Source organism: Corvus cornix, chromosome 9 (genome assembly GCF_000738735.6).
Source record: "Corvus cornix cornix isolate S_Up_H32 chromosome 9, ASM73873v5, whole genome shotgun sequence".
Lineage (NCBI taxonomy): Eukaryota > Metazoa > Chordata > Aves > Passeriformes > Corvidae > Corvus > Corvus cornix.
Window position 1 is genome coordinate 16,299,647 of NC_046339.1, and position 26,713 is coordinate 16,326,359.

The window sequence follows — 26,713 nt, forward strand, 5'->3', positions numbered from 1 at the left end:
TCAGCATAAAATGTAAAAAGCGCAGCTCAGATGATTGTCTGGAAATCAGTGCAAGAGGCACAACAAGGAAGAATTCTTCTGTGACTCTCCTCTGCTTCACTGGTTCTATGTAGATGAAAATTCTTTTGTGCATAGTATTTGCAGAGTCTTAATTCTTTTGGGGACTGGAAAAATACTGAGATCATGGATTTTCAAGTAAAATGTTGTTGAAGTGATAATTGAATTTGAAGCCATGTCAGGTCCCCGTTGGTCCCTCCTCCTTCTGCGAAGAAACTCCATGGACCAGTGCACATTCAAAAGAATTCTTGTTCTCAGGAAAAGGCAGGCAGGCACAGCAGCAGCTCTCCCTGCAGGAAGGCTGTCAGACCCTCAAAGAAGGGGTTTCTTCCCCTTGAGATGTTTATGATGTCTGGGATTAGGCTGTGGTTAGTGCCACTTCTGCCTGCAGTATAGATGAAGGGGCCATTGCACAGCTGCTCTTCACCTCTCCTTTTGCTGGAGGCCTACCAGTCCCTTAGCTTTGCTGGTATTACTGCATGTACAAAATCACTTTGACCCTGTCAAGTCAGAATATTCACTTAAGAAAGGACTTGTAGCTTAAGAATGCTTAAATCATTCCAGATCACTGGAACAACTGCAGCAGTGGTGATGCTGGCAGAGTGAAGGGTGCTGGTGCGTGGGGAGCTTGCAGCCTGAGAGGGACTTGTGCCTGCCCACGTGCTGCCTTGGGAAATCTTGGCTTTTGCTGACAGAGCAGTGTCCTCCCAAAGGTCCTGATACCAAGCAGTAGCAGATAAGAGGCTTTGCTGCTTTTTTATGTAGGAAGGGGCAAGTGGATCTGGAGTAGCTCACCTGTTACCCTTGATGAGCAGTGATGTGGATTTTTCCAAAGAACCATTCATACGTAAGAAGGCAGCACTTGCTTTTAAAAAAAAGCCATGTACATCAGACCAGTATTTAAATTTCCAAGTTACCAATTTTAATTTTATTTTAAGCCTTCTTTTTATGTTCTTTTATTAAAATGGGGTTTATTTGCAATGAAAGCTTGCATATATTCTGAAGTAAAAACTTAAGAACAACTCACCCTCAACCCCTTTGCCCAGTCTTCTCCAGCTGAGTGAATTAAATGACATGCTCACTGTGTTGATTTGGTTGCTAAATATTAGCCTGTGTTGATGTTGAAGTGCCTTGCATAGAAAAGCATTTAATGTCCATTGAGCTTTGCGTTGTTCCAGGTAATTTGCAGAGTCTGGCAATTATTGAAATCACAAGTTTGGAGGCGTTGGAAGCTACTGTTAAGGTTTAAAAGGCACCAGTGAGTACATTTAATGTTGGTAGGAGTATTTCAGTTATACCTCTAAGAGCAAATTTTGTTCATAAAACATGAATTCTACAAAAGTGTAGGAATTGACAGTGGTCATTAGGGATAGTAGGGGGATGGTGCTGATCTGGTGGGTTTCCATTCATCTTAATGATGAGATATGGGCAGAGAAGGAGCTTGTCAAAGATGTTAATGTGCATAGGGTTTATGTTAATCATTATTTTTTCCTAAGTAAAATTAAAGATGCTTTACATTCAGAAAATGTTTTGAAAAGACTTTTGCAACAAAATACATTCATAACCAAAGCTAAAACTCTTGATTATTGCATAGATTTTTATTCTTATGAATTACAAACTTTAATAAATAGATGATTATGAACTAAACCTGTCTAAATTAAAGCATAAATGCCTCAATAATCCAGTACTATACTATCTTATCCTTTTATGAATTCTTTTGCACTGTCTGCCACAGAACAGATTGTCATTTCTCTTAAGTTTGAAAATGAGCACATGGGATCAGTCTTAGATCAGCTGGTAAAACTCAGATGCTTGGGTGTTTATTTTGCTTTTAATTTTTTTCAAGTGGAAGTTTCTGGTTATTATTTGAGTTCATTTTCTGGCTCCGTTACTGGCACAGCTTCAGTGTTCAAAAACTCTGTACTGAATGCAATTATTAGTGCTATTGGTTGAAAATGAGAGGGGTTGGGAAAACCATTTGAAGCAGTCTCCAGGAGCACAAGGAGCATTTACACACTTGGGTTTTGGCAAAGATTGCTGTGTTCAAGCTCAGTTTGATTCTGAGTTGATGTGTATGTTGTGGAACTCTAAATAAATTTTTGTCCTTCTAGTATTTGATACTAACCTCTCTACTTAGTATTTAAAATATCATGTCTTCCATAGTGGTGTTTATAGTTTTTTTTCCAGTAAAAGTACAAAGTCAGAAAGCAAAAAGGGAACTCAGGCCATGTTCATAAGCATGTTCTGGTGCTGTAGCCTTACTTTGTGCATATTTAAGAACCAAGCACTGTGTCCATCTTGCTACCAGCTGACTTTCAGCTGAAGCTGTTTTCGTGCCCTGTGTTTCACTCAGCAGCTGGGTAATGACCAGAATGTGCCTGAATGGGTTCCATCAGCGTGTGCCGTGTTTGAGTTGTGTAACTGCGGCACAGCTGAGCGCAGCAGCCAGAGCAGCCTCCACGGGTGTTTCTGCAATGATTAGCTGACTCCAGCGCTTGGTAGCAGCTTAAGTACAGCATGTCAACTGCTAATTGAGTCAATCTGGGGAGGTGCTGGAGCGCTTGTTCTGCAGCTTCATTCACCTAAGCTAGTTCAGTTTAAAGAAACAATACTGAAAATAAAGAAGTTACAGCAAATATTTGCCTGTCTCCTGTGTGGCCTCCAAGCCATCTTTGGGTGCAGATGATTTTGGGGGGGGAGGGGGGTTTGGGTTGGTTTTTTGTTTGTCTGATTTTTTCAGCCTGCAAACTTTGAGGCTAGTTCATTGGCGACAGTTAAGTGTAAATACTGTAAAGTGACAGTATTCACCCTTGTCCAGTTCACCATGTCTTTTTCTGCCTACCAGTATTTCCACTGAGGTATGACTTTGAAGATACTGTAAACAAGTTGTTTGTGAACTTAGCAGATGCCCATTAAAGAAAAAAGTGAACGTGGGAAAAAGTTTAGGACTTTCAGTTTGTAGAAAAACTTCTACTTTGTCTTTGTATCTTTAAGGTGATACTATTCTCAAAAAAGATAAAATGAGGAATCTGTGATTTCAAGATGTGTGTTGAAAGAACATTTATATGTAAAAGGTGGAGGCCAGTCAATGATTACTTGAGAAAGCCGTCATGCTTTTCTCATGGTGTTATGGTGACTTCTGTATTTAAATATTTTCAGGTTGGAAGCTTTGGTTCTACGTTTGGAATAGCAGTAACAGGATAATGGAATGTTAATGTGTGCCTGCAGTGGCCAGGCTTGGATGTCACAGAAAACAGCCCAAGAACTCTGCATGTCTGATGTAAGACAGGGTAAGGCTGGGTGCAAGGCCTCAAAAGGGAAGGATGGAGGGAAAACTCAAACAGTTTGTGCTCTGTGAAGTTTGCTGGGGACATGTTTTTTGGTAAAAGGTTCTGTGCCACTCTGGATTCCTGATCTGAATTGGCAGATGGTTTGAAAATTGGAACTTCATGTTACTGAAGGGGCATGGAAAAGTAACTGCTGGGAAATCCCCCTAACACTCCACAACCTATGGAAAGGCTTTGCTTGGTGGAATCCCCAAAACTCATTACGATACTTTACAATTTTATTTGGAGATGGACACCAAGAAAATAAAACAAAACCAATCTGCCTTCTGCAGATGTTGAATACCTCTCCTAGAAATCAAAGTCTGTCGGCAGATAAACTGTATTGAATCAGAACAGTGTGAAGTCAAGCTATGGTGTTGTCATGGCTTGATAAAATGGTTCTGCTTTTTCAGCCAGTCTTGGACACTACTTCTGTCTATAGAAATTGAAGGGCTGGTTATTTAGAGGAAAATGACCTGACTGGAGAACTTGCTTACAGTGTTTGTAGGGGAAAGAATCTTGCAAGGAAAAACCATTAAAGCAGCAATGCTGGTACAGAATTGATAAAAACCACCAGATAATGTCTTTGATATTTTTACCAGTAATTTTTGAAGAGGAAAAGTTGTGCCTTACAGCTCTGCTCCTGTCTGTCCATCCAAAGGCTTGTGGCATTGCATTATATTTTATATGGCTGTCACAATCTGTGCCTTTCTTTTACACTTCTTTTTTTTTTGATTTAAGAATCAGTCTGGCACCATTTGGCTGTTGGATGTCATGGCTGAACCCTCCTGAAATGTCAGCAGGGAGAAAGTCCCTCCTGCTGCACATGGGGCTTTTCCCAGGGCCCCCTCTTGGACTGGGAATGAGAGCTCTTGTCTCTCCTCATCTTGTTTGTTTGTTTTTTTTTTTTTTAATTGTAATAACCAACTATTAGTTAGATGGAATAAAATGTCAGGTTTGTTGTGAATTATTTACTGTCAATAAAGTACAATAAAGCTGAAAGGTCAGGGGTTTTCTCCTCGGGTTATTGTGGACATGGCTACTGTCCTGCTTGGTTTCGTCATTGCAGTGGTAGTGCTTTGTTTTTCCACCTTTTTGAAGATGAACTGAAAGAAGAAATGATAATCTTTACTATCTATCAATTTACTGTTTCACCTTCAGCTTGTGAATTTAAAACAGCAGTTCATTTTTCTTTAAACTGTTTGGAAATTTGATGAAGGCAGGAGTTTGAGAGCAAAACAAACCCCGAATTTCTGGCGCATCCTGATTCTACAGTCAGCTGAACTGGGTTGGGTGCAAGGCAAATGTGTCACTGTTTCTTCCTCAGGCTGTATCTTTTGAAGTCAAGGCCAGGTTGGCTTTGTTTTTAAAAGGCTGATGGAAATAAGGTAAATTCCAGTTCCTGTGGTTGTGGTCTCAGTCCAAAATATGCATTTGAGCCCATGCAGGGCCAAAAAGTCATTATTTGTCCTTTAAGTGACTAACTTCAGAGAAAAACTGTTGTCTTCTCACTAAATTGGTGTCTTCAGGCACTCCTGTGGTTTCAGTAAGTGGGTTTGGTTATCGTTCCTCCCAGGCAGCCGCAAGGCCTGTGCACTGGCTCTGGGTGCTTGGCCCTCCTCAGCAGTCACTGCCGTCCTGCCCAGCCGCCCTTTTCCCACAAGGTCTGGCTTTCCTCAGCTACCTGGCAGTGATGTGGCTCGTTCTGACAGCCTGCCCTTATTAGTAGCATGTTTTGCATTAATTTCAGCCTCTTCACAGCGTGCCCATGACTGTGGGAACACAGCCCGCTGGTGGAGAGCGTCCGTCTCGTTCAGCCACACGTCGGTGCCACCTCAGCGGGATCAGGGAAAGGTAAACTGAAATTCTGTTTCCTAAATCTGCCAGGAGGCAATTTGCCTGGATTTATTCCCTGTTAGGCTGTGTGAAGTGGCCTGGTAATCTGTTGGCTCATCACCAGTCTCCCAGTCATGTGGGTAGTCCTGAGGGTTGTCATCTGAGGTGAAAGATAAGGAGAAGGGCGTGAACATGACACATGGATGTGAAAGATCAAGAGACTTCTGCCTGCTGTGTTATTTTTAAAATTAGAGCTAACAATGAGACGTGAGCGAGCTGTTTAGTTTTGCCTCTTCCAAAGCATTATATGAATGTGAATAAATCATTTGGTATTATTGCATTTGTTTTGTGTATGCAAAACAAAACTGATTTTTACCTTCATCAAGGTGTTAAGAGGATTAAGTAATGAGTAAGAAGTACTTAACTCCTGTAGTGTTGGGTAACAAGTGCTGGTAAGGAAGCTAGGTAAACTGTGTTCTTGCAGAGCAGTAGTACTGTCCAGGCCTTTTTGTCCCCCAGATTTCAGTGTCCACCTCAGTGCTTCCCCTATTCTTTTCAATGCCATCTCGACCAGTCAGAAAACTCGCTGGAAAGTTTTGTTTTGTGTTCACTCCCTTCCACTCCTGAGTTTCTTTCTAACTGTTGCACAGTTAGCTAAGGTGTTCTCACCAGAAGATAAGCAGTTCAAGCCCGGTCTGCAGTTCTCAAACCCCTTCTTTGTAATCTATTAGTGGAAGTCACACTCATCCCTGACTCAGGAGGCTGCTGCTATTAAGGAAGACCAGTTCAATGCCCGCTAAAGGTTCATCAAAGTGATCTCTACTAAACAAAGCCTATAAACAAAACACAGAAACTTAGAGCAAGTGCATCCTTAAATTAAAAATGGCTCTACAGACATAAAAGTGCTTTGGGGAGCCTGTGTTTGTTATTCCAGCAGTCTCATTGTGAGCACTGGAGCTCTATGAAATGCAATCTTCAAAGCTTCCTTGAAGATATGATGCTCTTCTCCCTGTCAAAACAGAAGTCTCCTTTATTGTCACAGTCAGCAAGTTTTCTTCCTCCTACTACCTCTTCCCTTGGATGCTTCAAGGAGGGAACTTATTGTTGAGCTCCTCACCTCTTCACCTTACCGTTGAGCTCCTCGTGCCTTTCTGAACTTTTCCTTTGCTTTCCTCTTTTCTGTGAAGCACTTTTAGCACCTGAATGTTCTTTGACTGCCATATGCTGACTTTGGGGACAGTGCTGCCTTAGTGAAACAACAAACCAGCAGAACTTTCTGGAGACATCCTGTGAGCAGAACTGACTTGGACTTAAATGACCCAAGAACAGGGGAAAGTGTGAAATCCTTAACTTGAAATTGCCGTAGTAGGCAATGAGTCCTGAAACGACAGCCTCTTCAGTTTTACTGTGAGTAAATGGGCTTATAGCATAAATTTGGGTGGGGAGGGGGGAGGGTAAAAGAGGGGGAAATAAGATTATTTTTCCACATAAAATAATTATTTTGGTTTCAAAAGATTTTGTCTTCTCTGGTATCTTCAGCTGGAAATGAAGGCCTGATAGAATACTGGGAGGGTTTTACCTGCTTGAGTAATTTTGTTCCTGACTAGATACGTGGAATGATTTCACTTGAAATAAAAAGTGAATTCACTGTTTGTTTAGGGTTTTTTTTAAACATCATTAAATAAACACAATTTAGAACATGGTTACACAGGTAATAACATTACTCAAAAGGCAGAACTTTCCAGTGTGAGATAGCATCCTACTAAACTTGTCCTGGTTTTAGAATAAGAGAAACAAGAAACCAGAAGACCAGCGCCCCAGAGAACATGTGACTTTCTTTTTGATGGGATCCCAAATGTACTTGGTGTGCAGATCAGAGTCTCTTTCCCACAGTATGTGTTACACACCTTGCTGTCTGGCTGTGCAGTGGAAGTGTTTCCTAATGAAGCTTCCATCACTGTAAAATAATCACATATCCTTGCTAAGCAAATAATGTCATAACTGTGATGTGGGTTTGTCAGTCCATTTGCTTAACAGCCTTGTTATTTAAGCAGGATTTTTGGCATATATAACGGTACTATAAATTGATGCCCAATAGATGAGATTTTTTTGAGAAGAGCTGTGCTCAAACCTGTAAGAATTTAATGGCTTTTTGAGGTGTTTTTTCTTTGTTTTCTTGAGGTTCTTTTGTTGCTTATTAGGTTTGTGTGTGTGCAGAGTAGAAGTGACTTTCAGAAGCTTGTCAGAAGAATCAATGACTGATTATATCATAACAGACATTCAGATAGGTGCTGTCTAGTAAATTTATATTTCTTTGTGTAGACATTGCAAGTGCCACTTTCCAGCAAGCAGCAGCTCTTCTAGCTCCAGTGATTGCCAAATGTTATTTTGGGAGGTTACAGGAAGTACGTGCTTAGTCTGAAAATAGTTAAGGCTAATTCTTAAAAAGAGGAGTTAAGCCATCTATGACTTGCAATTGATATAGATAACTGTCATTATATTATAACTATTCCCTAAAAATATTTCAGTAGCTATAATGAGAAGGAAACAAGAAGTGAAACTCAAAGGAAACAAATTACAAGTCCAATGTGCTTAAATTCTCCCTTTGTCATCTTTGCATATTTTGTTGTTTTCAGTATTTCCACATACTTATTCAAAGCAAACTTTACCCAGAAAGCAAGTCAGATTTCTCATCCCTAACATTTACATTCCATGGTTTCTTCTCTGTTTTCTAAGGTTGACAATGATAAATTTAGATTGACTGTCCTTGGTTGAATAGCCTTGGTGTTTTAGTCTAATTCCACCTGTAGTTAGCTGTTTGGTTTCACTGCAGTACTGTGGTCTCTCTAGGTGTAATATTGAATGCATTTTCATTTGCTATGAGGGAAAATAACTCAAAAACAAGCTTGTGAGAACTCTTAAGGCAGTGTCTTCAGAAACAGGTTTTACCTCCTGTGCTCCTTCACAGGAAATGAAAGGTCAGGAGAGTTAAACAGGAGTGCCGATTTTGCTGCAGGAAAATGCAATGCTTCTGTATGATCATGATTTTAAATTACTTCTCCAGCTTTGTCACTGCCAGAATTAATCAGGGTAATGTATGGCAGAGTGAACTCAAATAGACAAACACAATAAGGTACCCTGACTTCCCAAGACAGGAAAAAAGCACATTAATTTCTGAGAGGGGTCTGAATTAACAACATAACTCTACCATATGAAGCAGTCCCTAAGATATTAGTGTATTGTTTTGTATTGTGTTTTGTTTAAACGGTGAGACTTAAAATGAGGCTGCTTAAAGGAAGTTCAATATCATAAGGATTCTTTGGCGGTGAAGGGAAAAATTCATGATTCCCTGCCAAGATTTTTGTCTGATAATGGGGTTGGTGTGAGAGCACAGGCTTCCATAAACCAATGTCCTGAGGCACACAGCAAATAAGCACATTGGAGGTTGTAATTATTGTTGATCCCCTGTTTTAGAGCCAGTTTAGAGAGCAGGGAATAGATCTCACCCTCTCCCACCAGCAGAATTTGAAGGAGCTGAAAGCTGGGTGCTAGGCTCAAGCTTGGACATGTGGTTATGGAGGGATGCAGTGATGTAAAAACAGATGACAAGGATTGGGAAAAGCCTAACAAAGTCCACAACTGCGATCTTTGCCCATGGAAATGGTGTGATCCAAGTGGAGCTTGCATGCAGAATTTAACCTTGATCACATGGTTCTGTCCTGCCTGGCCTTACCTGGAGTCTGCTGAGCAGAAGTGACCACAGAGGAGGGCTCAGGCAGCGGTCAGTGCTGTCCTGCCCCTGCCCGTGGCCCTGCCCCTGGAGCACCAGTGTTTGCAAGGGCGATGCCACAGCTCTGCCAGGCCCAGGCAGTGGCTGCACCCAGCCCAGCTTAGTGGGAAATCTCAGTGCTATTGATCACTCATCCCTGACACATCGAGTTCAGTGCCACTGTTCGGGTGCACGGTGGTTATGTACCTGAACAAAACAAGTGGGAATTAGGCTGGTCGCAGAGCAGTCAGAACACGTCATGACGAAGTAATTTCCTGCAGTCCACACAGTCAAAGTGGTCCTCCTTCAGTTTTATAATTTATGAATATGATCCTAGGAATAAACACAGGGCTTGTGTGCTCGAGGCAATTGTTTAAAGCTATCTTGCTCTTGTTTCACTGCATAACAAAATCCCCATCACAGATGGTAGTCAGGCCAGAGACAAAGCTTATAATAAATTGATGATAATTTGGTTTTTTCCTAACACGGTTAGATTTTTGGAAACATTTCTTTGTTAGTACCTTCTTGTGTACAGAGTATCCCCACCTGCATGGAAAGTCTGCCACTGCTATGAGAATGACTTGACCTAGATTTTAAAACAAAAACTGAACCCAGGAGGTTTTCTGCTGTAGGCTTACATTTTCACTGGATCTGAACTTTCCCAAAAGTACATTGGCCTTGATCAAGGTCTGGAACGGGTGAGCCAAGAAGGGAATTCTTGCAACTCAACCCTGACTTTCTGATCCAGCCAGCATAATTATAGTTTAGCTACTGGCCAGTAGCACTGTTCTGGATAGCATCAAAGCATTCTTGTGAAGCGTTTTGAACTAACTCCCAATGACCACTTCTGCGGTCGCTGTGCAGCAGCTTGTGAGCACACCCTGAGCTGCGCCGTGCCCGGAGTGCTGCAGCTCCTGTGCACAGAGCCCAGGTCGGAGCTGTGTGAATGGCTCATCTACCAAAGGCTCCCTTGTAAAGGCCCGATAATTTGCCTGCTCGGGCATTGTGGCATCCATTGCATAACTGCACTTCAAACGCTGTCTGGAGTCCGTGGCAGCTTCCCAAGCAGGATCTATCAGATCGGATAATGCATCCGGAATGGACTCTATCAAAAGCTTTAGCAAAATGCCTACAGAAATGTAATTTGTCTTTAATCAATTTTATTGTTAAGAGTAAAAGAGGAAATCGTGATAAAAGCTTTAGGAGTACAGAAAGGAAAAATTTGATTTGTAGGAAGCTAATTAATTTGTTTTTAAGATGTGGTTTTTTTTAGTCCTTTGCTGGAGTGCAGCTTGTTGAACAAAACTGATGTGCTGGAAGGAAAAGACAGTGCCCATAGCAGTTTGTTTCTCTGTGCAGAGAGTAGTGCAAATTATCTGTGTTTGTTTCTTCTTTCTTGAAGGCCCTTAAATACACTGTGGTGTAGGTGTGTTCTGATTCAAGAGAAAAAGAAGGAAAAAGAGAATTAGGTGAAATTGTAGAAGATAAGGAAAGAGGAAATGGGGAAAGCATCAGAGTGACTGTCTGAGAAAGTCTGTGTGTATGAATGTATATGTGTAAAACCAGTAAATGCTCCAACAGCACTGACTGCAGCTTAACTAAAAGTCACTAACTGCTCTTGAAAACTCAGTTCTATTTTTATCCCACAACAGCCTTAACATCTGTATTTAGCAGGTATTTATTCATTAGTGAATTACAGGAAGTGATGGTTTTGTGTGGGGTTCAATGTGTGGTTTCATTTCTGTTCAGATGCACATGTCCTATGGGGTGCATTTAAAGCTGGACATTCATCCATTGGAGGAAATGTTGAACTGTTTGTGTTTCAGAGGATGTTGAATATTCACCCAGGACTCAATAGCCCACCCCTGTGAGATGGGCTACAGTTCAACAGTTTCTGTTGGACCAAGGTAAGTTTGTAGTTGCTTTCCTGCAGGTGAAAGCTCTGTCCATGTGAGAGAGGTCTGTGTGTGGTTCTTGCTGCTGTAGCAGACTGCTCAGGAAATTAGGTAATCCTCTTCTATTGCTGTTTGGTTTGAGGGATGGCTATTCTGGGAAAGACAAATACATATAAATCTGCCTACCTGTTTAGATGATATCTGAAGAATGTCTGTGAAATTAAGAGGCCATATATTTACATTTAACTGTAGTCATTGTGTAATACTTCCTGTTCCATGTGCCGTGAAAGAAATTAAATAATGAAATTTCCTATAGATGTATGTAAGATTAGCTGTCAGTCAGCCTACCCTGATAATGCTGTGAATCCAAGCATTAATTTTCAAATGTTCTCCTTTTCCCAGTTTTCTATCAGCTTACTGCTGCTATTCTTAACTCCTGAGCAGTCAATGTTTGGGCTGGGGGAAGATGGAAAGTCAGGATTTAATGTCTGTGTTTCTTATTGAGGACAGGTTAAAGGTGGAGAGGTGAATCTGAACATTTGTGGGGAAGAACTGTGTGAATAGAAATCGGAACTAAGCACTATGAGTTTTTTCTATTTATTGTTTTTAAGGGCAGTGAGATTTTTTTGTAAAATCATTGGAAATTACTTAAATGTGACAGACATAGAAAGTATCTTTATTTGCAGCTTTTGGATTTGACCTGATTTCCACAAGTGCAAGGCACTGACAGATGCTGTCTTTTACATTGGGCTCTGAGGTTATGGCACATTTCTGAGAACCAAGCCATTTGCTGCTACTTCTGAAACTAACTTCTTAAGGTATTCAGGTCTATAGAAAGTGATTTACATAATTTACGAATACTGTAAATTATTTGAAAAAAAAGTTGTATTTGAAGGAAAAGCATTGCAATTGTTCCAGCACTGTTAAAGAACAGCAAACCTATCAAGAACACCACAAGGAAAGCATGTTTGCATGAACTCTCATGCATCATTTGAGGACTTAAATGTCTTCTTTTTATTTTATTGCCATTTGCAGTGGTTTTTCTGTTTTGTTCTGTTGAAGTGAGATAGTGCTGATAAAAAAACAACTCTCTTCTCCTTCTGCTTGATGTGAACTCTTGCCTTTAATTTAATAATCCACATATTTAAAAGTGTGTGTCTGTGCACATACATGTGGATGAACATAAATAGCAATTTACAAAGAGAGAGAGAGGGAATGCTGTGAGAACTTTATGAACTTAAGTGCTGACTGCTCTTCAGAGTTATGAACCTTCTGTTCTAGGGTGAGCATTGCTGGAGGGTCATATTACTATTCTTTGTGCTGTATATATTTCCTTGACTTCTTGCAATAAAAAGAACCCCTGCTTTTACTGTAAGCATTTCCAATTTGTAACAGATCAGCAACCCAGGGTTGTTTCTTTGGCAGAGCGAGGCCATCAAGACCTGTCCTTTATGGATCTTTCCAGGTGATTTACTAGCTATGACTTTCCCTTCATATCACACTTGAAGTTTCATCAAAATAATTTGGAATGTACTGGGACTAAATAAATGGCAGAGGCTAAAGCATCTGTTTGCCAAGATAACCACACAACAACTTGCCAAACCAAACATTATTGTTAGAAACATGGCTTGACCATAATGCCTATCTCTGAACTGGAGTGGGAATGGTTTCATGGGAAAAAGTTTACTCAACAATATATGGGCTCATAGAGCCTACGTTGGAAAAGAGACAGCATACTTAGTTTAAATAAGTCGAAACCACAGCCATGGGTTGTGTACTATGCCATGTACTATGTCTTGTGGCTGATCTTTATTATGTGCTATGTTTTCAAATTCTACTTTTTTGCTTTTAAAATGTTATCTCAAAATAATTACTTTTTAAAATCTTGCTTCCCCCATTGCTGTTTTTGAGGACTCATTAGAGAAAACAAACTGTATCTTCAACCATTCTTCTTTCATTTTGCCTTTGAATTTTGTGACTGTTCCGCCTCAAGGAACATGCATCTGATTCTTGACTTTACAGTGTTTGGGTAGCTTAGCATCATTCAGCATTGAAAGTTAGAAAAAAATAAAGGTTTCATGATGACATTATTGGAAAGGAAGTGGAAAGAGATGGACTGGATGTTGGGCTCACCAGCTTAGCATTCAGTATTGGTGTGAGATTCCCAAATTTAGTAGCATCACCTAAGAACGGCTCATTCCTCTTAAGTGGCTTAAGGGCTGAGGCTCTGAAAGGCAGATTCAACACTTCCATAACCTACCTGAAGTTGGTAATACAGTTACGTCAATTGTGGATGGGAACAACAGGATTGATTCCTCAGTACTCAAACCTTGCCATCCCCACAGAGAAAAGCCAGCACAGGTTTATGGAGCCAGCTTTTCAGCAAATTTAGCTGAAAAGTCTTTTCCCTTGATTTTTGTCCATGGATCACTCAGGTGAGGCAGTGCTGTGAGGACAGTGCAGCAGCAAAGCCCTGTGTACAGTTTGTCACCCAGGGGCTGGACTGAACTAGTGCAGAGGCAGAGCACCAGATTAACAGGATGAAAGGGGATTAAGTAATCAGGGTAAGTTCTTTTTCCTGGAAAACTTGGAAACTTGGCAGTTGTTTCTCCTTGCTCTTTAGCATTTCATGGCTGAGCAGAAATGCTGGGAATGTTTCTTGCCTGTACAGAGTTTGTTCCAGTAGGTTCTGAAGAGGGAGAAGGGATGATGGAGCACTTGACTGCTGTGCTTTCAGCTGGCCTTTCCCTTTGCCTTAGAAAGCTTTTATATTGAGGATCATCCAAATATATGCCATCTTGCCTCATGAGTGTGTCTAGTGTTTCATTTTGACCTTGATTCAAATTCTCAAGTGGTTTGAGTTTTGTTTTTTTCTAAGCACCAATGCAGCTCATGCTTTGTTCTTCCCATAGTTTCCATCACACTTTGACAAATTTTGACTAATCCTTTCACCAGCTTTATTGTCAGTTGTCTCTGTGTTACTGTTTCTCAGATTGTCATTTAATAACTGAAATACTAGGACATATAAGAACATGGGAAATGCCATATATCACCCAGTTGTCATGTTTGGAATTGCAGCAGCTCTGTTGCACATGATACAGTTATAAATTAAAATTTTCCATTGACCTGGAGCTTAGAAGGGTATTCTCAGTGCAGTATTTACTTAGTTTTGCTGATCTTGATATATTTATAACTATTTATCTTTTATGTATCTATTTGTATTTTTTTTTATATTCCTATTTCTTATTTCATTTTGCTATTCCTAGTAAAAATCCATTTCTCTGGCATGCCCTTGCCTCTATGGAGTTGATGTTTGCAACCTTTTCTGAGATGGAGTGAAAGGTTTTGATTGTAAATGGATTGGCAAAAATATACAAAATCCTGCATGTTTTATCTATGCAGGGAACTAGGAAAGTTGACTTTTCTTAATACCAAAGGAGAAAGGAGAAAATTATGTCTTTCAAAAATGGCTGTCTCTGAAGTAATTCAGGATAGGAAGGTTTTATGAGACCTGTCTTTATAAATTCTGGAATTGATCCATTTGTCTCTTTAAAATTTAACTGCAGTCAAGAGAAAAATTAAAGATTATGTCGTTTTGATAATGTAGTACAGAACTATTTTTGGTAACTAAAAGAACTTGCCAAAAGCACTTGCTTTCCACCAGGACTAGCACATTGAAGCCAACATAGGACTTGAATACAACCCATTTTTGAGTCATGACAGGCCCAAGACGTCTTTAAAAAATGTTGAGATGGCAAATGCTGTTTGATTTGGTTCAGACTTTTCAAGTGAGTTCTGCCTTGGCACAAGGTCGCGAAATTCCCGATATGTGGGTGTTACTTTGCAGGAGCTGGGACTGTGTCACAATCAGCTCTTGGAGGGAAGGCCTGCTGCAGGTCCCTGCGGAGAGGCCATTGTCTCCTCAGGATAAAGTGAGAGATGTTTCAGAAGTGCTTTGAAGCCGTGTCAGCTTCCTCACAGGGCTGTGAAATCTGATACCTCTGCTTTTGAGCTGTTGGGGAAAGTACAAACTGTAGTACTTGTGGAATTCATTCACTGACTTCCAAACTCGAGTCTGGCCTGGGAATGGAAGAAAGAGTTTAAGAAGAAGGCGGAAAAATAGACTTCAGTAGTATGTGGCAGTTAACTGTCAACTTTGGCGTCTTTTCAGATTTGCAGCTTCATGCTTTCTAGAGATGAACTGTGACTTTTCCCTAAGGATTGGAGGATTTCATTTTCCTTCCCACTGAAGCTGCTAGGATTGTATGACTGTAGGAGCTAAGTGAAGTGCAAAACTACCAGCAAGATGCGTGCCATGCTCTTAGGTAGTTAATTTAAGGTTATAGAACATTTCTTGCAGCTTGTTCCTATTTACATTAGCTTCTAAGTATTTTCCATTTGTAAAGCAGATCAATAGGGTCCTTCTGGCTGTATTACTATGCCTTGTCATGTTTCGTCCCACCTGACATGCTTGAAGGCAAATTTTGCTGGTTTTATGTGGTAAGGTGGGCACACAACTGACTGAGGCACTTGTGGGTAAAGGGGTATTTGGGGATTTAGAAAGGGGTAAATGGGGATTTAGGATTTCTCATGTGAAGATGGCCCAGGGAGGTCATGATGACTTTGCTGCTGGAATATATCAAAAAGAGTGTAGATATATGGTACTTGATTGTGCCTCAGAGGTGGGATATGAATGAGATGATTTCCTGTGATTCCTTTCACTTCTCTGTTCCTGGGACTCTGACGTGAGGCTGACTGGGGACATATTAACTCAAGTGCAAATAACTCAAGTTAACTGTGCACTAAAGACACAACCCTCAGCTTAATAGACGTCATTTTAAAACCTGGCTGGGAAAACGTGGTTTCATATGTGGTAATAATTTCCCAAGAGGACATCCCAAGATGATTGGTAGATTTGAGAATGATGTGGGCTGATTGGAGAGGTTCCAAAGTAGGAATGGTCAAACAACTAGGAAACAAACCCAGAAGGCAGACTGAAACAATTTGGATTGTGTAGGGAAAAAAAGACAAGAAAAATTACAAAAGTCTTCAAATACAGAAAAGGCTGCTGTAAAGAAGAGCAGTATGATACTTACAGAGAGTCGTATGCCTGCAGAAGATGGAACAGGAATTAATAAAACTAAATTACAGCAGAAGAGATTCAAAGAAGGCATTAAAAAAAAGGGAAAAAACCCAAAACAACAACTATCCAAATCAAGGATAGAAAGTACTGGAAAAGATTGCTTGGGTGATTATGAAATATGTGATGATGGTAAGGGCAGGTTAGTGAAATACCTCTCAGAAAGGACATGGAGATAGTTGTTCTTACTTTGGGACCTGGGACGGACCAAAAGTCCTTTCAATATCCCTATCCAATTTCTTCAAAGAGTTTTTTTCTCCTGAGAAGGAATGCTTTGCCTTGATAGTTGAGGATTAAATTTATTCATTTACTGCTCAAAATAGAACTGCTACTCTCTATTCCTACCAAAACTGTCTGCCTAGCAAGTAGGGAAAGTAGCCAGCCCTGCATCTGGGGTTTTCACCTTTTTGTTCCCTTTTGCCTGTGACAAGGAATCCTGGGAGCTGACCTTTACCCCACTGCAGCTTGTGGATGGGGAGACAGAGATGCTGTTTCTTTGCAGGAGATGCTAGGGCTCTTCACAGAGAGGCCATACTGAATATCCAGACATGCCAGTGAAACTGCTGTGTGCAGTCCTGAATGCAGCTTCCTAATTAGCGTTTGCAATGGTCCTTCAAATAGCACTTTCATGTGTGTTCATTGCACATATTTGAATTTTGTTTCAAGTAAAATCCTCACACAGCTAGAGTTAATTCTAAATTGTCTTTGTCTTTTGGGTGGAGAATGTGCTGTAAATTAAAAACAAACCTGGATGCAAAAGGCAGCTCCTATTAAGGCAGTGTCAGATATGTTTTCTGAGGCTAGATCTGTTAAAAACTACAAACTGATCTGTCGTTTCTGTTTAGAAGTTCAGAAGGAAGCAGACAGTTTGGATCAGGCAACAGTCTGCAGTGATGTGTCCAAAACAAGAGCTTTTGTTCCAAGCGGGGCTGATGCAGGCCACCAAATATGCCAAGAATGCGGGGCCGTTTGTGGTGCTGTACAGATACCATCACCGGCGCGCTAAGCACCCACATTCCTGCTCAAATAACAGCGCACTTGGGATGGAGGCAACTGAAACAAGGGAAATCCAAAGCAGAAGGTTGCCGCTGCCTACATGTACACTAATGACAAACATAAAATGATCTCTGTTTTTATTTGAAATCCACCGTTTTCAGACCCCTCCCTCAAAGAGGCAATTATCTGTGAAACCTCTCAGGGTCAAACGGTCAAGGTTAGTTACAAGAAGAGGTTAAGAATTTTGAATCAACTGCTGTGATTTCAGTGAAAAATCTGTGAAGTCTGTGTCCTTTACATCAGGAAATGATGTTTTTCCAGTTGACATAATTTCCAAAATCAAGCATAGCCATATATGTGAAAGCTCTGTGTAAACATGTATGAATTGGAGTTGTTGCACTCCGTGGCTAATGAAAAGGCTCTACCAATTGCTCTGAGCAATTTTCATACCCATTTCAGTGGTATTTTTGTAATGCCATGACAATTAACTGCTAAGATTGTATTCATACTTTTGAAGTAAAGTGGGGTTTATTTCTTGTTATCAGGTATGAAAATACTAGTTGACATAATGAAAATAAACAGTGTTCTTAGGGAAAAGATTTATTTTTCTCGAAAATTGTATGGAAATATACCACATCCCTTGGTAATTCAGAGAAGGTAAAAGAAATGTTCTTTGAATTTTACAAGTTCTGTGTAACATTTGAACTGTCAGGGCATCGTAATGCTTGAAGCTTTAGGCAGGCATAGATTGCAGTCCATTCCAATAGCTTGTCTACTTTGAAAATAATTTAAATGAACCAAATTTCTAACATGACACCTCGTTAATAGTGGCTAAAGGATCTAAAGAATTAAAAATCCCCAAACCCACAGAGCACCAAACCTGCCATTTGGCACATCTGAACTCTGGCATTGCCAGTTTTTGAATTTGCTCCTTTAAGCACCCGGTAGAGTTCATCTTTAGTAAAGCAAATATTTTGCAGCAGCAAGTTTACTTTCACCCCAGGATGTGGGGTGCAGCAGGGAGCTGTGCTTTGCAGGACCGTGACTCTGAGAGGTTGCTCTGTGTCAGGATCACCATCTCCTGATGTGTGGTGTGCTGCAGGGGAGGTATGTTCATCATCCACAGGGGTGAGCTGAAGTAAATCTGCTTGCTGTGGGTAACCCTTAATAAGCCCAGCTAAGCACATCTGGAGAACAGGCGTTCATAACCGTGAAACACCATGGCCTTGGCTGGCTAAAAGCTCTCCTCCTGCTGCAGGGAGGCTGAAGGAGCCCTTGGCCTGACCAAAGCTGGCATTTCTGATGCTGGAAATCGGAGTGTTAGGAGTCCGTGTGCCTGGACGTTACCTGGATGGGTGTAGCAGAAAAAATGGTTTGGAAAATGCTGATTAATAAGTAAAACCAGGCTGCTACTGCAGAAGCGTGGGCTGACACCAGTGGTGAAATGGGAAGCAAAGCAGATTAAACTCACTCTGGAAAGATCAGTTGGTGAAGGCAATGATTTGGATCCCAACCTGCCAATTAACCCATCTAGAGGAGTCACTGTGGAGGATTCCCCTAGCCAATGTTTTGATGAAGTAGTCGAGTGGTATAAAATCACAAATCCAACACAACTGGTATTTTACTCTCTTTCATTACAACAGTTTTTCAATTATGCTGCTTTTCATTAAGCTCATAATGCAGATTAACAGATTTCCCTGCCTTTTTAAGGGGAAACTGTGTGATGATACTAAGTAAAAAATTTAGGGAAGAGGGACAATTTATTTTTCAGAATCTTTATCATCTGTCAGTGACAAGATGGATGATCAAATCTTCTCTGTCTTTGCAGAATGGAGTTTATGTTTCAATGGGTGGGCCTAGTCAAAGCTAAAAGGAAATTCCACAATATATTTTTTGTAGAGAAGACTCCCAATGCTAATGAGCAGCCAAATCTGTCTCGGGGAAACAGTTTGTTACTAAAAATAAATTGCAGCCTAACTGTAACTAAAATCAGATTGCAGAAGCCAAGCTACTCCAATTCCTGATTTCTGCTGCAGAATGAGATGAATCTATTACAAACAGCTCTGATTATTATATATATTTAAATATGCCAACTGAATCCTGTTTTGAAATTAATCCACTTGCGAGCTTCTATCAAATATGCTTACAGCATTCTCCAGAGATTTTCTTCAGACTCTGCAAAGCCAGTGAGGAACCAGTTCATAGTTATGAGGCCAAAAGGAAAAACAGTGCACATGAGCTATTTATAGAATATGAAGCAAAACAGTGTGATAAAGGGCAAATGAAAGCTTTCAACGAGAGGCTTTTCGTTCCCAGTCACGTGGTCTTTACATGCAATTTCTTTTTTACTATACAATTTAGCAGGGAAATTAAATCACTTGACAGCAGCCTTTTTCTGGTTAGAAAAGAACTGTTCAGTGCTCCTTTACCATTTATAATATGCTCACTTGTGGCTGCTGCTGTTTGAGAGAGTTTGTTTGCAGAAGTTTCTGCAGGGCTGGTACTTTCCTGACAGGTGGAAGCAGAAGTGGTGGCCAGAGGTTGCCCTGGGAAGATTTTGGTGTTGAGCATTGAAAACCACCCTGCTGCTCAACACAGCATGCAGAGTTCTTAGTCATGAGCCCCAGATGTTTGGGAAAACAGGACAAGGATCCACCTCCTCTGAAACTCTGACAGTTAAAGGCAGTAGTAGAAGCAAGTAAAGGTAAATCCAACCTTTCAGTCACCCACTGTATATAAATGTCCTTGTTGTGTTCCTGCCTTTTTGTTCTCAATGCAAAGAGCAAAGGACATTTCTGTCCTGGAAGTTTGTCAACTACCTCATGCATTTTGAATATATTTCTTCCAGTGCTAGTTAGTTAAAGTCATGTATCTGTGCTCCATCTCTGGGGGCTGCCTTTAAGCAATTCTTGAAAAAAACCCCAACCTGACCTGGGTGCCAGATTGTGGCTTAGTCCAACACCATATTCAACTCTTTCAGAAATACAGGAGTTGCCAATTTTTTGACAATTACTAAAATTAGACATTTTACTGCCTAAGTGTGATGACTCCAAGAAGGGGAATGGTACAGAGGTGAAATTGCATGAACTGTGTCCCAGAGGTCCAGGCTGATAAAAATAAATGGCTTCTCAGATAGATTTCTTTTTGTTATCTTTCCTTTTTCTTTGTGCCTGTGATAAAGTTTGAGGGAGGCTAGAGGAACTGGATAGTTTATCTCTCAAATATAGAGGCTGATGCTGTCATTTCAGAATATTTTCACAGACAAGGTGATTTATGGCAGCAGCCTTTTTTCCTCGGACATTAGCAGCACGTTTGCAGGTTCACGTGTGTGCATTACCTGAGCTTCTCACCACTCAGGCCATCACCCAAACTGTCATGTCTCATCTGTGCCAGATCCCTCCTTAGTCGTGGGAGCTCCTGTGTTTGCTTAAAAATATTAGTGCTTCATAGACTCATTCTGCGTTGTGACAAGTGAGCAATTGGATAAAATGCCAAGGCTTTAGCAGCAGTGATGCTGCATTGGAGCTGAGTGCTGCAGCTGGGGAGCTGGGAAGCAAGGACCAATGAATGTGGTACATCTGTCTGTAGTCCCATATGTCAGTCTCTCAGACAATTTCACAGATCTGCTAATGGGAAAAAGGCTCTTTAGTGAAGCTTCTTCAGGCCCTTACAAAGATGTGAATGTACTCCAGAACCTTGATAAATGATAAGCAGAAGCACTGAAAGACAAATTTCCACTGCTGCTTCTCAGACACATGAACTCCTTCAGAAGTCAGGAGTTACTTGAATTTAAAGAAATCAATGCTGGCTTCCTCCCAGGATGTAAACTCTTTTAAAGAGCTCTGTTTCATGTGTCTGTGCGTATGTGTGTATATACATATATAATGTTGTTTTCAAATACCCAGTGGAAATTTAATGGAGTTGCAGGAACAGCAGAATGGAGGAGAACTAAGTCTATATCCAGCACATAACCCAAACAGTGCTGCTGAGTCGATCCCCAGGAGGAAGGCAGGGCAGTAATGAAAAACTGGAGTTGAGAGGTTTGGGGCTGCTCAGTCCCCTTGAACAGTGAGAAAAATCCCCACCTTCTCTGCTCCTCTAGTGTTCTTGCTGGACACTAAAACCAGTTTAAAAAAAAAAACCAAACCAAGCAAAACTGGAAGAAAAAAAGATATTGGAAAGAGTGGAGGAAAAAAGAGTTATTTTCAGCAATGTATTCTGTGCAAGCTTTACTTTGCTGGGCAAGAATTAAAATGGCAATTTTGAGCCATCATGGCTCATTGAAGTTGTTCAGAGATGTGGTGCTCCCATTCCCCTCTGCACCTGGAACTTCCTGGCCAGTCTGAGGGTATCTCCTGGGGACACTGCCGTCCCATCCAACAGCTGCACTGGGGTGAGACAAAGGAGTGAGGAGGTGCTGTCACAGTGGGTGGGGAGTGTGCAGGGTGGAGGGGTGTCCCTCTGTCACACCCTGTGGAAAACCAGTAGGGCCCAGGCAGCCCAGCTGCAAGGGGAGGTGACAGGAGTGCAGAGTGCAGGGCTTTGGAGCTGCCTGAGCCTGGCTTTGCTTCCCTCAGGTGTTTGGGTGCATGATGAGTCTTCAGCTCATCTGTTCCTGTCTACTCTGGCATTGCTGATATTTTTTCACTTGTAGTCCCTTGTGTGTGAAGCCAGCATAGCTCTCTTCCTAAGTCAGACTGTGGCCACAGCTACAGTCAGTAGATTTTAGATGGGAAACAAGAAAAACCTCACATGCAGGTTCTCTTACCAATGACCTGGAGCGAGAGAGAGTCCGAGAGAAGGGCTTTAAAGCCGTGGTGTTGGAGCACAGCTGGACACAAATCTGCCTCCCTGCACTGCCTGTCTCAGCCTGAGGCTCAGGCGCTGCATGTGAGAAACAGGCTGATCCCATTCATTACATTCACCTTCAAATATAAACTTGCTGGAACAGAGAGCTCTTCTCAAAGCCATCCCATACTCCCACTATGCGCTTACAAACAAGACCGTGCTTGTAAGAGCACACCATGAAGTGTCAGAGTGTTTTCTTTTTTTTTTTAAAGTTGATCAAGAGGGACAAGAGACACAGGAGAGTGGCTTAAGGGTATTCAGATCACAACATTTTTTGATGAAGAGAACATGCAGCTGGCTGCATATGCTATTCCAGAAAAATAAACACCACTTCTAAATATCTAGCCCTCTTGCCATCTCTGAAGAATTTCTGCCAGCTGATGTAAGTACCTGAGGAAGAGGTTGGAAAGCTGTCACCCCTAGGTTGCCACCCTTGTGTGTTGGCAGGTTGCAATGGGCAGCCTGCAAAATCTGGGGCAGGCAAAGATAAGCAGAAGGGACTGTCCTGCTCCTGGTTCTGCCGGATCAGGTGTTGTGAGCCCAGCATTCTGCTGAAGCACACACAAGAAGAGTATGCACTGCAATTTACACTAAAGACTTAAAGGGTGACCCTTACTGGGCACAGGCCTGTTTTAAGGGGTTGCTGAAATGATCTCCTAAAGTATGGGACTACCTCACATGCTCTTGCGTGCTCTCAGCTGTCTGAAACTGGCTTTTATTCTGCTACTCCAGATGCAGGGAAATCCTTTGGCACAGATGGGATCCTCCGGCCTAGCTGAGGGGGGCTGAGTACCAGGCAGAGAAGGGGGCTGGCTGGAAGGGCACCCAGTCACAGACACTGAGCTGAGCTTTCAGCCCTAGGAACTCTGCTATGAAGTGAAGGAGCCCTTACTCAGAGAGACTTTTCTGGCACAAAGGCAGCACTGAAGCAGGATCTCCCATGTTTTGAAGGAAGCACTGATTTGTAAAGTATTATATAAAGTGATACGTCTCCTTCCTGAAGAGTGGCTGAGGCTTCAGAACAAAACATTGTGCCTTTTATGTATTTCTCTTTTCCTTGCTGTTACAGTTTACCTCTACACAGTTATAGAGACTACTGCAAGAAGTTTTAGTTTGGGTATAAGAATTCATCTCCATCTGCCCCTCTTTCCTCATATGAAGTCAGTGAAGTGAAAGTTCAGGTAGTATCTGGGTGTGCTCACTCAATTTCAAGACTGAAAGTTTCCAAAATATATACCAGGATTGCTGGCTTTGGACTCCAGCCCACAGACACATTCGATTTTGATACAACATGTCTGCTTCCCTGCATTGTTACCTCCTCTTTCAGTGTTTTACTTATACTGCAATAAGATTAACTTTATTATGAGACACACATGAGCACACATGCAAGTCTGTATGTACACAGAAACAGGGAGATGGGAAATACACTATGATACTTAAGAGTGCTTAATATCTTTATATTTGCATAACAAAATCCAGCCTATTCTGTTTCCATTTTTACACAGACTTGTCTGATTACTTAATCCAAAGCCACATCCTCTTCTTGATGACTGCCAAAGCGAGCCACAGGCAAGAGGTGAGCTGAGTTGTGTTAGGTCAGTCCCCATGCAAGTTGTTCTTTCCTTTTTTTCTTCTCCTGCTCTGTGGTTTGCTTGCTCTTCTTTTTCTGCTTGCTATTTTTTTTCCCCCTGATTTTTGTTTTGTTTTGGTTTTTTGTCATCATTTTACATATGACCTCTTGGTTTGGGATGTTTACCTGTGTGTTTACATTGCACCTAATCACATTGGGCTGTGATCCCAAATTTGGGTCTGTGTGCTACTGGACTATAAATAACAATGTCTTGTTGCTTCGGTATGCAGTGAGGTTGGAATCTGCAACTCTACTCTGCTTGTGGGCACTACCCATTGCAAGACTGCTTTCTTAATTATTACCTGAAAGTGATACTGTATACAGTACAAATAACCCTCAGCACAGCAAAATAATGAACAGCAGCAGCATAGCAAAAAATTCAGTTGTGCTAATGGTGAAAGCATTTTCTTGCAAGACTGAAAATGTGCTGTAAGTACTTGTTGGTTTGTTAGAAATCTTGGGATGTGTAAATATAACTGATCCCATCTAGGTCATCATTAAGGGAGTTTATTGGTGAGTCCAAGGTTAAAAAGCCCCTAGGGCTCCAAGGATAAGGGAAACAGGTGCTTTCCCAGAGCCTTGGAAGCTATGCTACATTCAGTTTCTTCCTTCCCTTTGGTCTTAATAATATACTGAAGTTGGTAGGTTATAGCTATGGTAACATTTGTAATAAGAAAATATGCAAATACAGCAGCAACATAATTTTTCCAGACAAGTAAATGGTTGTGTACAGAATAGCCTTCAATCCTGTGAGCATCCTTCTGTCACAGGCAGCTCCTGTTATTTACGACAGCAATAAAACTACTGATTATTATTGGACAAATTTCTCAGACATGAAAAAAAAACTTAAGACATTTTACTTCCAAATCTTTCAGTGTGTAACAAAAGGTTTGGGGTTTCAGAAGTTTAGTCCCTGAGGATAAACAAATAAAGTTGTAAAGAGCACACCTTGCTAATATGATTGTTCCTTATTAGCATAATAGTTTTCAAATAAACAACCTGCTAATGTCTCTAATAAGCAATTACTCTATGATAAAAACTGCAAATGGAGCCCACTGGTGGGTATCAGATAACAGTAAAATCTGTCAATAAAACAAATATTGTTCTGCTTGAACAGCTCTCTTCTTCACTCCAAGAGAAGAACAGAGCTGCCTGGGTATTTTTTTAGGTGATGTTTGACAGGCAGATATGTTACAACACTGCTCCTCTGATGCTTTGCTGTGATGGTATGTGGAGTCTTTACAGTGTTAGTGTTACAACAAAAAAAGGCAGAGATCTTAATTAGTTGGAAGATACCTACTCTTGAGTCCAATAAAACCATAGTAGGGTGAATGTTTGCCTAGGAATAGGGATTCGACAGATTTAACAGAGTTTGCTTTCTTTCACAAAAGGAAAATGATAATTAAAAATTTGGAGTCCATCCTATCTCTGAAACATGCAAATGAATGGAAATAGCATCTCAGCACTCTTTTCTTCTTGCTATTCTAAATCATTTGCAGTGGCGAAAAGGTGTTAAATGCATGCAACAATCTCACTTTCCCAAACATTGAAAAGTGTGAAAAAAAAAGTCATACTTTTTCAAGCATAGTTGACAAACTATTTTCAAAACATTTGCAGTGTAATTTACATACTTGCCTAGTTGCTCTACCATTGATTACAAAGCTGAGTTGTGCTTGCTTTGGTCCCTGTACTTCTGCACTCATTTTTCCGAAATAATTTTGCATTTAGTTTTCAAGAAATAAGGACATGGAAGATTAGAAAATCACAAATCCCCAAGTCTGGTCCTTTCCAAATTCCGTGGTGAGTATGAGGGTTTTATTTTATATATAGCTTTGTAGAAACAGGATCATTTGAAGGAAAATCTTGAGCAATTCTTATCTTTGTTCCTTTCTGGACTGACATCATGGTATGAAAATGCAAGGAATGTACAGTAAAGCCTGGTGTGGGAAGAAGATTTTGACGGAGGGATGATTAATGGTGTCTGAAAGAGGGAAAACAGTTATGTAAGAAATACAGCCCATGAGGTTGAAACTGAAGAAACCATCACAGGTGCAGACTGTAAACAGGCCCCAGAGGGAAGAATATTGGTCTTTTAAAGGTGGACTCTGTAAACAAACAGATGAGGCATGAGAAATATCCTTCCATATAAATTTTTATGGTACAAGTAAGTACATGGAGCACATAAGCACTGTAAGTGTTTATAAACTCAAAGAACATCCATATAGCAGTAAAGCAGCACAAATAGTACCATGGTGTAAATTATATAGCGTGAGGCAAATGTGTGGTCTGATGGCTCAGTTTGGTTTTTTTTGACTTTAGCAAATGACATGATTTCTCTGTCTCTGGTTTTGTTTTGTTCCATTTAGCTGCTCTCAGCTACATAATTGTTCTTTCATCTTGTAAATATTATGGTCAACCTCCAGCAAAGTTTAGATGAGGCCAATCAAATGTAAACAAGTGTGTCTGCACCAATGATGTGAGTAAGCAAAGTCATCTCTTGTGATGTTTCCTCCCCCTTTTCTTACTCCCCTGGGAATGCAAGAGCTTTGTGGAGCCTGCTGTGGTACTGCACAGCCTGTGGTTCAGTTTAACTGCCTATCTGGGATTTTTTTTCTTTTTTTTTTCCTGGCTGTTTGGTGTAGGATTTATCTAATGAAATGAGAATAATGGACTGGGATCACCTCTGGGGAGTGTCCTCACATCTGTCCTTGCTTCTGCCCCTGCCCTAGATGTGGCTGCCTGCGATCTCAGCACAAAGTTAATAGAGGTGTGAGGTGCAGTGCAGGGGACCAGAAGGGTCCTGAAGCAGTGCTGCAGTGCTGTGACACAGAGGGGTGGCAGTGCTGCTGGGCGATGGTGTCAGACCCTCTGTGCAGTTTCCCAGCAGGACTCAGCCCCCCTGGCTGCTGCCCTACAGCAGGTGACAGCCAGCAGCACAGGGCTCTGGCCTGGTGGCTCTGGCAGAGCTGATACTGTGTGGGGGCCCCAGATGCTCGTATGCTGCAGTCACCAAACCCTCTGGGTGAAAGCCTTTGCTTTAAAAATGTGCACATGGCACGCTTTTTACCCTTGAATGTGATCTTTAGTGTTTCATTCCGCATTGCTCTACTGTCACTGTGCAGCCCCCAGCCTGCACAACATACTGTCAACACAGTGAATGCATCCCATGGGCTTTCTGCTGCAAACACAAGCCAGCAGGTTTGTGTTTGCAGCAGA

The 26,713-nt window shown here is 41.2% G+C and overlaps 1 long non-coding RNA gene across 1 annotated transcript in view; it reads left to right on the plus strand.

The window, feature by feature from the left end:
- The first annotated feature begins 2,780 nt into the window (after window positions 1-2,780).
- The window catches only part of LOC104693428, a 248,792-nt gene continuing 224,859 nt past the window's right edge, over window positions 2,781-26,713 (plus strand). The window contains exons 1-4 of the long non-coding RNA XR_005602585.1: window positions 2,781-3,347; window positions 5,134-5,237; window positions 6,407-6,626; window positions 23,373-23,443. This is a non-coding gene — a long non-coding RNA (uncharacterized LOC104693428). The remainder of the gene's footprint in view (window positions 3,348-5,133; window positions 5,238-6,406; window positions 6,627-23,372; window positions 23,444-26,713) is intronic.